We start from the raw sequence: 14,024 nt of genomic DNA on the forward strand, positions 1-14,024 counted from the left end.
TGCTAATTAACTGTGTGGCCATGTGCAGGTGACTAAACCTTGCTGTGCAGTCTTCTCTTTTGTGATGTGAAGACAGCAATGGTATCCCTCTCACGGAGTCATTGTGAGAATTAAATTGCACGCTGCTAAAACCCCTCCTTCTGGGGCTGTCTTTGGAAATTCAGCATTCACCAGCTTTATTACACAAAACTTCAGATCTTTCCACATCTAGCTTTTGCCCTATAAAAAGTGGGGTGCAGAGAGGACCTCTTAGACTCCTGGAGAAGCTGCAAGTTTTAAAATGAAATAATATAGGTAAAAGCATCAAGCACAGTGCATAGCCAATATTAAGTTCTTAAAAACGTGAACTAAATTGGAATCTGTAGCTTGCCCACTTTTGTTTGCCCAGGTTCTTAGAGCAAGATCTCTTTGCTATTATTCAAAGAGTAAGTTGCCTAGGCAGCGCCCCCCCCCCATGCCTTTCCTTAGGGAGATGTTCTTTATCCTGCCCCAGAGCTTTCACTGGCCATAATGCCTCTGTTATATTTTGGGTTTTCTGTTTCCTGCAGCCTCTGCTGGCAGGAATCATAGCAGCAGAGAGGAGGAGTTGCAGAGGACAGGAGTAGGAATTAGGGAACTTGCTCTGCTGATGGGCAGTGGGACACCCACGTCATAGAAAGGTGCTGATCCCTCCAGTATTCGGACCATATCCGAGTCTCTGAGAGGAGCAACTGCATGGCCAATGTTCTTGTCTTCTTTATTCACCCATGAATCAATATGATAAACCCCTGGATCATTAAGGTAGCCTAATTGAGTCTTTCTTCCCCAAAACACAAAGAACCTATCTCACATGCTTCGCATTGGACTGGAAATTTCATCATCACATACACAACTGACTTTCGGGGAGCAGCAGGCCATGACAGATATCTTCCATCAATCAGATATCAATTAGATATATGCCTTCCTTCCAAGGCAGCAGGGAACCATGCAGTTGCCCTCAGTTGTTAGCTCACTCCTGGGCTGCTAGCATAGGCAGGCAGAGAACTTCAACTGGCCTACAGCCCTCCTTGCAACTCACTACTTCCCTATCATGTGTCCATATGAAAACAAGCACCAAATGGGAAAGAGTTATGAGCAAAGATAACTGATAAGATCCTTAGGGAAAGTCCTGCTTCTGGGAATGTGCTTCCTTAAGTCCCAAGAAATAGCTTGTCTATGGCCTGAGTTGTCTCAGACCACAGAAATCCCTACACTCCTGGTTGACAGGGCTCCTGCCTTATTGTGGGTGGATTCTTAGGCCACTGGAAAGGTGGATTTGGCTTTAACTCATCAACTCTTTGACCTCTTTGGCCACTAACCACAGCTTTCTGGCCCTTAAACAAATTTCTATTTGTTAGTCCTAGCACATCCCTACAAACTCCACAACACACCTGCTTGCTGTGATTCAGAGCTCATGGCTGTGTTTGGGTCCATGCTAACTACACAGAGTCCTCCACCTTTTTTATGTGAAGGCTAGAAGAGGATGATATCCCACTTAACTCCTGCTCATGAGACTCATCAGCTGCAGATAGTAGCTCATTTTCTCTGACCCAGCTCAGGCATCTAGACTGAAGAGAATCTGAAATTTTCACATCACTGTACTAGGAATCAGAAGAGCCAGGTTTTAGTCCTGGATTCATTCTTACATGATCTTGGAAATGGTTTCTTGATATGAAATTAATTCTGAAACTCCACTGATGTATTAGTTTGCTGGGGCTGCCATGACAAAGTGCTATAAGCTAGATGGCTTGAACAATTCAAATGTATTGTCTCACAGTCCTAGACGTCAGAAGTCTAAGATCAGGGTGTCATTAGAATTGGTTCCTTCTGAGGCATGTAAGAGACAGATCTGGTACAGAACTTTCTTCTAGCTTCTGGTAGCCTCAGGTATCCTTAACTTGTAGATGGCCATCTTCTCCCTGTGTATTTACACCACCCTCCCTCTGTGTATGTCTGTGTCCAAATATTCCCCTTTTATTACATTAATATAAGGACATCAGTAATATTGGATTAGGACCCACCCTACCCCAGAGAAGCTCATCTAAACTAATTATATCTCAATGACCTTATTTACAAATAAGGTCACATTCTATCATACTGGGGGTTAGGACTTCAGCATATGAAATTTGGAGAAAACACAATTCAACTCATAGAAACTTATAATCTCTGTTTTATCTACTCGCCAAGTTGGTGTAAGAGAGGATGGCTACAAAAGCATTTTGCAAACTGTAAAGTACTTTACTAACACTAGGAATTATTAGAACTTAAGCGTGCTGACTTGTTGGAGGTTTTGCGTGCATATGTATGTTTTTTGTTTTGTTTTGTTTTGAGCATTACAGCACCTGGTCATTCTAATGATTATGCTGTGCATAAGAGCTGACTACAGGTGGCCTTGCTACATCTATAAAAGTGACTTTTATTTTTCTACAAGTGCTGTTTCCTTCTCATTTATTGATTTGCATAAAATGCCACTTAATGCTTAAATATTTATATTGTGTGGACTCAGTAATAGCTTAATTTCCACAAAATAAAAAGGTACATTATCTCCTACTGCAGACAGAGTCCTCTTTTTCCAAGCCATTTACATTTCCATCTCCCCAAGACAGAACTTATGTAAATGGATTAGTGGCATAGAAACAAAATATAGTTCTTGCAGGGGAAAATTTGACTTGAAAAAAGGCTTGTACTCTGAAACTATCTGAATCTTTTCTCACATAGGAGTTTCTCCAAAGACTAAGCTGATAGAGGAACACTTGAAAATCAAACTAGCTGAAATGATAGTCATTATTTCCCCCAAGGAAGAAAGGAAGGTTTCTGACCCCATTTGGATGCTTATCTTAAATGTTAGCGTTGGTCCCATCTTCTCCTTAGGAGAGGCTGATGACAATGATCAACATTGTCATACACAGTAGATATAGCCATTTTTTTCAACACCTTTGAAAATTCTTTTTTAATTACACAGTGTATTTATTTCCTGTGTGGCTATAACAAATTACCACTGGCTTGATGGCTTAAGACAACAGAAATTTATTCTCTCACAGTTCTGGAGGCTACAGGTCTACGTCCTGGCAGGACTCCACTCTCTCCAAGGGGCTTTGGGGAAAAATCTGTCCCTTGCTTCTTGCAGCTCCTGTGGCTGCCCCAGCCTTCCTGGTTCACCGTAGCATCGCTCTAATCTCTGCCTGGCTTCGTTGCCTTATCGTCTGTGTGTCTGTGTCGTATCCTCTTCTGTCTGAATCCCCCTCTGCCTCCCTCTTGTAAGGGTGCATATGATGTCATGTGGGGCCAACCAGAGCCACCCAGGGGCATTTCCACATCTCAAAATCCTTAACTTAATCACAGCTGCAAAGACCCATTTTCCGAATAAGGTCACCTTCACAAGTCCCGGGAACTTGATGTGGATATCTTCTAGGGGACCATTTTTCAACCTACCACACATGGGTAGAGAAAAGAAGCCTTCAATGTATCTTCTTAGCTCATTAGTTTTCAAGCTGTTTCTGAGAAGCCTTGGGGCTGTGTAGGGGGACAACAGGCATCACAGAGGAAGGTGAAATGTGACTGAGTCTGGAGGTCCCTCCCTCCCTCCCCATTATCAAAACCAGCTCTGCTTTCCTCTGGGCATATGGGGTCCTGAGAGAAGTGTCATTCAAGGAAGGATTCAGTGGCTTAAAAACAAGGGTGAAAACTACCTTTCGAGGTTGGTGATTCTAAGAATGCTTTGCTATCTACATAAAATTCACATGGGAAAGAATTTTCCCAAAAAGAACACATACTCCCAGCATGGGGGATTCTGAGTCATGGGGTCTTGGAGGAATCGGTACTTTAGGAGGAACCACGGTGACTTGATCTCACCGCCAGGATTAGATGTCATACAGTTCCAGGTAAATCGGGGTCCTGTTGGGCCTGTTCTTCATCTAATATATGAAACTGTTGCCAAGAAAGAGGGGTCTCTTATGGCCAATAAGAATAATAAGAAGACTGACAGTAGAAGTAGTTGTCAGGGGCGGGAGGGAGGGGAGAATGGGGCATTGTTTAGTGGATACATAGCTTCAGTTTTACAAGGTGAAAAGAGTTCTGTGGTTGGATGGTGGTGACGATAGCCTAGCAATGTGAATGTGTTATACTTCATGCCACTGAACTGTACACTTAAAAATGGCTAAGATGGTACATTTTATGCTATGTATATTTTACCACAATTTAAAACAAAATTTCTTATGAAGAAGGCTGTCACGGGCAATGTTGGTGCTCCGGATTCCTATTTAACATTTTTGTGCAACCCTTTCCTATAAATTTTGATTCTAACAACCAGCACCCACAGCTTATATTTGCAGGACTTCCCTCCAAAGCTTGAGCCACTCTGTATTGTCAAATGCCCAGGAAGTGCCTGGATGGCCCTCTGCCAACGACTCATGGATGCTCCCTGGTCAGGCCAACACTGGGCATAGTTGACACTCCAGAGTCCCCATGGGATCAGCTGAACATAGCCTCAGGGAGATTCTGCATGTAATTCCACCTTTGCTTGGCTTTCCCCCATTCCCTTGGGTCTGTCATGCTGACCAGTCTCCTCTGGGAGTCCTTCCTTAAGAAATCACTTGTGTACACACGTGCGAGCACACCCCCCCCCCCATTATGGTTCCCATTTTGACTGAGTCAGTGGGAATAAATCCATGGACTGGGGCCAGCTGTATGATTTGTCAATCAAAATATATAAAGAACTGTGTTCTCCCTCCTAGAATTAGTTGAGATTTTTTTAATGTACATAAATAGCATCAGGAAGTATATGAAGAGGTCGGTCACACATGTGATATAAAATGTTGAAGCATTTCAGTGCAGGAAGAAAGTAATTCAGGATGGTTGGGTCTGGAAAGATGGGAACAATTTAGATAAGTCAAGATTAAAGGATGGCAGCTTTGGAAAGAAAGGGAAAAATGATGCCAAAAGTGAAGGTGGAAAAATGAAAAGTCTGTTCTGGGAAGGGCCAATAGGGAAACCTTGGCAGATGCTGTGTTTCCCTAGGCTGCCTGACCCACAGGCTCTGCATAAGAAAGAGTCCTGAGTCCCAGAAGGAAGTTGGTTACCCCAGGAGTCAGAGTTAAAGACGCTGAACTAGAAGAGAAAGAGAAGCCAGGAGTCAGAATTGGTAGGACACGGGGTAAACCTATAGTTATATGAAGAGGCCTAATTAACAACAGGCAAGAAACAAAGGGAAGATCTGGGTATGAAAGGATAATTTTTAGAAAAGAAAAAATCGGGCCTCTCCTACAAATATAAAATTAAAACGTGTCAAAGATTTTATTTAGCTCATCAAATAATGAGGGAACAAGTAAGATGTAAAAATGCATACAGAGGGGAATCCAAAGAACGGACACTTGTCTAGGCAACCAGTAGCACCAAAATAAACTTGCTAGCAGATGTATCTCTGCGGCTCCACCAAGGAAAAAAAATGTGTTGCAATTCTAAGAACAAGAATCATTTACATTACTATTAGTTTTCCACAGCTTACAGATCTGTAAAATAGCTGGTCAAAGACAATAAAAGGCCAAGACCCCTCTCAAAGCAGATAACTCAAAAGGGTGAGGCACTTCATGCCTCATATTCAACTGAAAGGTTACCTGGAAATCTCTTTTGGCCATTTGTTTAAACAAAGTTACCAGTTATCTGTTCACAGAGCCTTTGGTGGGTAAGATATACTTAGATTAATAAGAAAGGGATATAATATCGAACATTTTCCAAATTTATTTGGACATGAGACCCTTTTCCATGAAATTCTTTTTAAGGTATCATAAAATATCAGTATTCTGCAGAGCAATGTTTGGAGAAACTCTGAATATTAATACTGTCACTTCCTAGAGGCAACAGAAGGAAAGGGTAGAAAACATACCCTTGCGGGAGGATCTTGGTGGCTTAACAATTTTTCTTCAGTCCTGAGTGAGGAAAAACCTCCCACAAATTTCCTGCAACTTGTCCTTATCTTTTCTCTCTTTCCTTCCTCTATACCCCACAGCATAATACACAACAGAGTACACAGACATGCTTTCCATGTAGCACATGAAGGGTTGAAAGGATTCGAGGACACACTATTTTGGTCCCCTCCCCCACCTGATCCCAAACTTCTATGTCTACATTTGTTATTATATTTGTGTCTGGCATGCCTTAGGCTCCCCTGCAGACCAAGACATTTCTCAAGAGAAAGGAATTGTGGCTAAGACACACCTGCCACATTTAAGTCTGTCAGTTTCTCTATTTAGAACACTTAAGAGCACTCACTGAAGAATGAACAACTGTTCTAATCAGCAGTAAGCTGTTTGGAGGTAAAGATATCTTTTTCCGCCCTGGCTGAGACAACAAAGCAAAGGAACCAAGCCACTGGAGGTACCTTCTTTCTGGGACAAGGAGAACTTCTAGTTGTTCCACGGCCTAGTGGGCAAAGTGTGTCCTTTGAAACCAGAAGAAATGAAGTCCCAACCTTCATGGTCAATAATTCTGTAACTTCAGGCAAGTATTTCTGCTTTCTGAATGTCCACTTCTTCACCTGTGAAACAAGTATAAAAATAACACTGAGCTCAGAGGGTTATTGTGAGCATTGAATTATTCATTAAGATAACATGTGTGAAGCACCTACTCTATATCTAGCACAGAATAATTGTTCAATAAACATTAGTAACCTCCCACAATTTACTTCATTTAATTAAATACAATAAGGCAGTGGTATTTGGAGTACAGACATATGATGTTCTACCCCTGATGGTATATAAGATCTTACATGGTGCATGTATTTATTTTTATCTGTATTATTAAAAAAATACTCCCCCTTTAGACCTATAGTTTCACAGATAATTTTGCTTAGGATACAACTAAAGTATTAAAGTCAAAAAACAAGTCAATTAAAAGGAAAATATTAAGTGGATAATATTACAGGTCGTACACAGATATAAAACAATCACAATGGTGGTACATGAATGACTGAATTTTAGGAAATATTAAGATATATATGCTAAATGATCCAAAGAGGTTCTAGAAGCAAAAGATAGAAACTTCAGGAAGAACATTTCCCTATGGAAGAACTGCCTAAAATAGCTGAACAAAGATGGATTGGATTGAGTAAGTATTCTGCTATAGATATTTAAGCAGAGATTAGCAGACCTACTTGCAGAAACTGTAGAGTGGGTGTGATGGTTAATTTTAGGTGTCAACTTGACTGGGTTAAGGGATGCCTATAGTTGGCAAAACACTATTTTGGGGTATGTCTGTGAGAGTGTTTCTGCAAGAGATTAGCATTTGATTCAGTAGACTGAGTAAAGATCACCCTCACCAACGTAGGCTGGCATCATCCAATCCATTGAGGGAGGGCCCACATAGGACACAACAGCAGAGGAGGGAAATTTACTTTCTCTGCTTGTGCTGAGGCATCAGTCTTCTCCTGCCTGCAGACATGGAAGCTCCTGGTTCTCAGGTTTTGTATTCAAACTAGGACTTATACCATTATACCACCACCACCACACCAGTCCTCCCAACCTCCAACTCCTACCCATAATACTCAGACTGAATTACAACACTGGCCTTCCTGGCTCTCCAGCTCGCAGACAGTACATCATGGGACTCGCTGGCCTCCGTAACTGAGTGAGCAAATTCCTTACAATAAATCTCCTCTTATAGGCATCCATATATATTCTATTGGTTCTGTTTCTCTGGAGAACCCTGACTAAGACATTGGGGATTCAGACTTCAGATGCCCAATTAGAACATGTGCCCATTAAGGTCCCTTTGAACCACATGGGGCTATGCTTCTATCATTAGAAGGACTTCAGTTGTAGAAGCTTATAGATCACAAGCAAACATATCGAATAAGAGACTCATGGGAAAAGGTAGTGTCCTTCGGTAGTTGAGGGCTTAGAGGTTCTCCCCTAGGTCCTGAGAGTCACCCAGACTGAGTTTCCATGGCCTGCCTCCATCGATGACTGCATGCCAATTTCCATAGCATTTCACAGGTTTTGCACTTTCTATTCACTGAATGCTTCCTTTGAGAATATAGCCCAGATCCTCACTGCAGTGATTTCCTTTGGGTGTGAAACGGTGGGAAGGCACAGGGTAATTAAAGCCCACACATGCCAGTGTGTCTGACTGACTGATGTGGACTCCCCTCTGATCAGGGTCTGATTTGAATAAAATGCCAAGCAGGCTGAGCTAAGAGAAAGCAAAGGGATAGAAAGCCTTTCTACAGTAGATTCTAGAGAGAACATAACAGACTAGGGCTGAGTTGGCGCCTTCGGCCAGCTCCTCTATACCTTCCTCCCCTGGCACAACACGCACACACAAACTAAAGGCTTTGGTCTGAAGTTCTTGGGATTCCACAGGGAATCTCTAGAAAAATATCCGACTTCCTGGCCTAACTACCTGGTTGCTCCACATGAAACACATTTTATAGATTATTGGCGTAGGCTGACAGATGCCCAAGTGGCATGATTTCCAGGAAGCTTGCAAAGGCCCTCAAATACTTCCTTTTGACTGAAATTACTTTAACAGCTAACAATGTCTCTATAAAGAAACTGCTTCCTGGGACAGGAAACATCATGATAGGAATTCAGGTTGAGGTGGAAAGGATCTACTTGATCCCACGTGATAGGATCTTAGATGAGGAATACTGCAGCTACTGCTGCTACTGACGGTGGTATGAGCCAGGTGCCGTCCTCAGAAACGCTTCATTCGCAACAGCCCATTCTCACACTACCTATGCGTGGAGGCTTTCCATGTGCCCATTTCACAGGTGACCGCAGACTTAGGCAAGGCAAGGGCTGCCCAAGTTCACACACCTGGCAGTTCTAATCCTGACCGTCTAGCTTCAAATTTACATTTTAAATCAGGCATTTTGTAGATCGTCTAGACCACCCTCTCTTTTTAAAGAACGCGAAACTGAGATGCAGAAAGCAACCACCATTTGCAGCCAGTACGTGGCAGAGGTGGAACACAAGTCCAAGGATTTCTGGATTTCTGGGTCCAAATTCCAGGCTCTTTGGAAGCAGCAGGTGTAATGGGGTCAAGGGGAGAGACGTGTGGGTGCTTGAAGTTTGGGAGGACAGAAAGGGAGCTGCTGAGAGCAGTGAGCACATTTATGCCTCCTTCAGAAGTTCACGGTGGTGGCAGCGCAGTGTCTGGGAGCTAAACTGTGGGGGCTTTACTATGTGCCAGGCACCCTTCTCAGAGGGAGGAATGTGTATTTTGATACCAGCTGAGGAGGCTAAAATGCAGGCTGTGTCACCTTAGATAAAGCACTTATCCCACTTGACTGTGGGAGAATCAGAGGTTAGGAAAGGTGAGGCCACTTGCCTTCTTGTCACACAGCCAAGGACTGGTGGAATAGAAGCTCAAATCTAGGTTTTCCATTCACAGTGATTGGTAAAACAGAATGGAATAGTTTACCATGATTTTGGTTGTCATTGTTTTGGGGTTTGGGGGTCTTGTTGCTTGCTTGTTTGTTTTTAATCTGGGCAGGGCCAGGGGGTAGTGAAACAGGTGGCTCGCCTTGTAGGTGTTGAATCCTGACTGCGAGTGACATCACTGTTGAACACCAGCCCAGTGGCCCTGACTCCTGAGACTGCCTCCCTCCGTCACTCTCCCCAGGCTCACAGTGCCGCGCTCCCCACAAGGCCGGCTCTAGGTAACGAGCAGCTCTCTGGCTTCCCGTGGGAAATGGAGCCCTGGTGACCTGGAACAGACAAAAGGGTCACTTGGAGAATGGAGCAATTAGCTGCCCGTGATGAGCTGCTGTCATCAGTGACCTGGCAAGTGAAGGCCAAAGAGCCCTGCCCCCATCCCAACACCGGAGCAGTGAGCCAGGAGGCTAGGGGCTTGACCACTTGGAAGTAGACAATCCCAGCAGCTGCCGATACCCCAGATGCCAGGGCCCTCTGGCTCTGCTGCAGGAAGCAACCCGTGTGTTCCCAGGACCTGGCTGGCGTTTGGAGAAGGGGGTTTGCTGTGAGCAACCAGCTGGCTTAGAGGGATGAGTGCATCTCAGGGCCTGAGCGCTCCGGGCCCCAGGGCCTCACTACTCCACGCCAAGTTTCCACGTGACAGACTGTAACCATTAATTAGACACCTGGGTGATGTTTATGGCCCATGACTTCAATCTCTGTTAAGATTTTTTAATAAATCAAGCCCTTCTGAAACCATCTGTCAATGGAGGAGCAAGAACTAAGCGAGAGGCAGGTAACTAAATGGCAGTGTTCTGGCTCTGAAATCTTACAGAGCTGGGTTTCAATCCCCAATAGCTGTCAGTTTGTGTTGCCCCTGGGCCACCTCCTAACCTCTCTAAGTCTAAGTTTCCTTATATGTAAAACGGGAATAATAATATTTCTCATTTTTGTTAGAACTGCTTTGAGACTACACAACAAATGTTAGCGCTTATCATACTGTAGTGTAATTACCCATTCTCTTGTCTGAATCCCCCACTGATGAAGAAATTATTACACGTACCAATGGAAACCAAGATTTCCACGCTCACCTCCTGGCTTAGGCTGGGTTGCCCTGGAAGCATCCCCAAGACAAGGATTTGCGAGTATTTGGAGGTGATCCCAGGAAGCACAAGTAGGGGAGCAGGGAAATAAGGTAGGAAAGGGGCACAGAGCCAATCAAGAATGCAGTGTGTAGCCAGCTACTACGGGGCAGCTGAGGCTTGGCCCCCTTTGGGATGAGGTGAGACAGCAGGCTTCAGGGGTGTCCCACCCGGGGGTGAGGAAGCTAGTGCTTATCTACCCCAGCTCATTCATCCTTGGAGGAAGGTAAGGGCTGAGCAAGCAAGGAAGCTGGGCTGTTAATATGTTAATTCCCATCCACTATAGGATGAGGCCTGCTCCCAGGGGCATTGACTCCTTGGAACTTCCATTTGCCTCGGGTACCTGATCGAAAGCCCCCAGGCAGAGAGTTGCAGGAGCTTGCACTGAACATGAGCTGCATGTGCCCGCACAGCGAATGCCCGCAGGACAATGGCAGGGCCCTGGCAGTATCTGCTCTTCCTCTATATCCCTAGCACAACACCTGGCACATGGTTTGTGCCCAGTAAATATTGAATGAATGCATGAGTGGAAGAAATATACATAGATATTATTAACTATATGATATAAGATAGTAACTGATCAGAATGATAAAAGAGACAAGTTATCAAGAGAGATTAAAAAGAGATAAGATATATTTTTATCTAGGAGGTATCATGAAGGTTTTAAAGTGGTAGCACTTGAATTGGCTTTTTGAGAATAAGTAGCCTCTGAGCTTCTGGAAAGCACAGGCTGTATTCATCGAATCTCTATCACCTTGCATACTTAGCACGTTGCAGGGGCTAAATAAATTTTTGTTCTGTGACAAATCTGGCCAAATGGCAAATAGGAGAAAGGCATTCCAGCAGAGAGAGATGTGTGTGAATAATGGGGAGCAGAAAGTCTGGCACCTACTAAAGACAGCAAGAAGTTCAGTTTGGCCAGAGCATAGGTGTTAGCAGTGTCTGGTATGCCATAATGTTGGGATGGTAGATTGCAATTGTAATAAATTAATGCAGCATTGAGGGATTTAGACCTTATTCAGTGGCATGGCAGTGATGCCCCCAGTGAGAATCCCAACTCCCTATATCCCTGTTTTGATTCTTGGCATGGCTTATGGAACGTCAGCAAACGTGATACAAGCAAAGGCCTGAGAAGCACTTGTGTCATATACTGCGACTTGCTGCTCTTAGGAATCCTGAGATCACACGTGAAGCCAGGATGAGAGACCAGGTGCACCAAAGACAACCTGTCCCCAAAAGACTCCTCTACCAACCAGCCTACCTACCTCCAAACCTTTGAATGAGGCCATCCTAATCATGACAGCCCTAGCACAGTCAACCCAGAACAGAAGGGTCTAGCCAACCCATAGAAATGTGAGAAATCATAAACACTTATTGTTTTAGTCCACTACATTTTGGAGTGGGTTGGTATGCAGTGAAAGCTAACTGATACAGTTGAAGAGTCATTGAGAAGATTTAGAGGAGGAAGGAGACATATCAGAGGCTTTAAGATTAATCTAGAAATACTGTGCAGGATTTAGGGAGCAATTGTTCTAGCTGTTCCCTTACTGGAATGGGTAAACCAATGCTATGTTCTCCCCTTCTCTGAATTTCTCTATCACCAGACTGAGATGGGCCACACACAGGAACTCTTGACTATATCATGGATTTACCATCTAGAGCTACTTGTTCCAGAGAAGATGTTCTAAATTTCTCAAGCAAGAGAAAGATGCCAGAGGTGAGATCCCAGGCTAATAAGGCAATTACATATTAATTCAAGAGGGATAAAAGCAAAATAATCTACAATTCAGGGCAGCTGAACTACAGGGAAAAATAGTTCAGAGCTAGAGTTCAGGTCAGGATAAAAGAGTGGCCCTTGCAATTCTAGACAGAGCCCATGTTTGAGTTGATTGTGGCTGGTTGTTCATAACTGTCTGGACCTGACTCACACCCCAGCATTATATAGGGGTCACCTAGCATAACTGGAACCTAATGAAGATTTGTGTAATATTTTGACTCCAAAGCTACGATAAAGGCCCGGTGAGAAAGGAGGTGTAAATCGTTGCCTAATACAGTCATGATACTCTTCTCTCCGGCTAGTCTAAGAATTGGAGAGATTATGCCACGCAAACAAATTCACAGTAGAGATAGTGTTCCATGTTCCACAGCAGTGCCCTTCCCTTTGGAAGACTCCATGTTTCCAAAGTCCCTCACTGTAATCCTTCCAGAAACTTCATCCTCAGCTCTGGGTTCTGGTACTTCACAAATAACCTCCAACCAAAGTCATGACAGCCATGTGACTTACTAGAGGGCCAAAGCAAGTCTGCCACAAAACCCAGGTTAGAAACCACACCTCCAAATGTCCTGCCTATGGCTTTATCCACAGGGCCAGCTCTGTCCTCTCTTAGCTGTTCATAATTCCCCCCAAAATGAGAATGGGGATAATTTACAAAACTAGAAAAATTGCTCACTTTATTTTCCATTAAATTCCAACATACTCTTCAGCATGAAAATTACATAAGACTTTAGCTGAGATACAGGGCAGGAAGAGGGTGAAGAATTTGGGTTTGCTGTTACTAAATTTGCTTTACCTATTGAAAAAATCATAATCCACTGTAATTATGATAAAGAATACCGAACTGATTCTCTGCCCAATCCACGACCTCCCACATATACATTTTTCTAACTTCAAAGGGAGCTGATCCTCTGATTACTGGTAAGCAGTGTTTGTGACTTATGTGTTAGGACCGTGAGTCTTTGTGTCTCTGTGGAACCAATTATCTGCAGGTCTGGGAAATTAAGAAGTTGAATTATGTTCTCATGGATGCATATCCAGACGCCAGGCACTAGCACAGAGTTGGGAGTTATAACAATCCTCTCCAGATAAATCCTCATCAAAACACAGGACTTCAACAATCTGCTGTCATCACTTGCTCAGGAAGTAGGGCTCCAGGTTTGGGTGGGTACTGTGTACAGGGCCTATATTTAGTGATCATTTCACAAATGTTCTCCCACAAAGTTTCACAGATGCCTCATGCAGACTGGTAAGGGTACATTTCCTTTTACTGGGGACTATCTGTTGTCTGAACTTGTCAAGCTGCTCATGGATAGATAACTGATTTCATAGTCAGTTCTGAGTGAGATTGGTAAGGTTTTGAATCTAGGGTAAACAAGACCCAATTGTACCATAGTGGACAGATAACAGCACAGGCTTAAGATAAAGGAAATATCAAAAGCCTCAGGTTTTATTATTATTATTATTATTAACATTAAATATCATTACTAATACTGTTACAAATAATAATAGCAGATAACATTGATTGAGCTCATAATAGATGCCTCTGTCCAAATATTAGTTCTACCACTTGCTGTTGGACCTTGAAAAGTTACCGTATTAGTCTCTGAGGGCTGCTGTGACAAAGTACCAGAAGCTGGGTGGTTTAAACAACAGAAATGTATTGTCTTACAGTTCCGG

General features: G+C 43.4%; 1 long non-coding RNA gene across 3 annotated transcripts in view; it reads right to left on the reverse strand.

Annotated features, from left to right (window-relative positions):
* The window catches only part of LOC142865020 (uncharacterized), a 585,997-nt gene that overhangs the window by 283,511 nt on the left and 288,462 nt on the right, over positions 1-14,024 (reverse strand). For all 3 annotated transcript variants that reach the window (XR_012915320.1, XR_012915321.1, XR_012915322.1), the window contains one exon: positions 6,395-6,550. This is a non-coding gene — a long non-coding RNA (uncharacterized LOC142865020). The remainder of the gene's footprint in view (positions 1-6,394; positions 6,551-14,024) is intronic.

This window comes from Microcebus murinus, chromosome 28 (assembly GCF_040939455.1).
Source record: "Microcebus murinus isolate Inina chromosome 28, M.murinus_Inina_mat1.0, whole genome shotgun sequence".
Taxonomy (NCBI): domain Eukaryota; kingdom Metazoa; phylum Chordata; class Mammalia; order Primates; family Cheirogaleidae; genus Microcebus; species Microcebus murinus.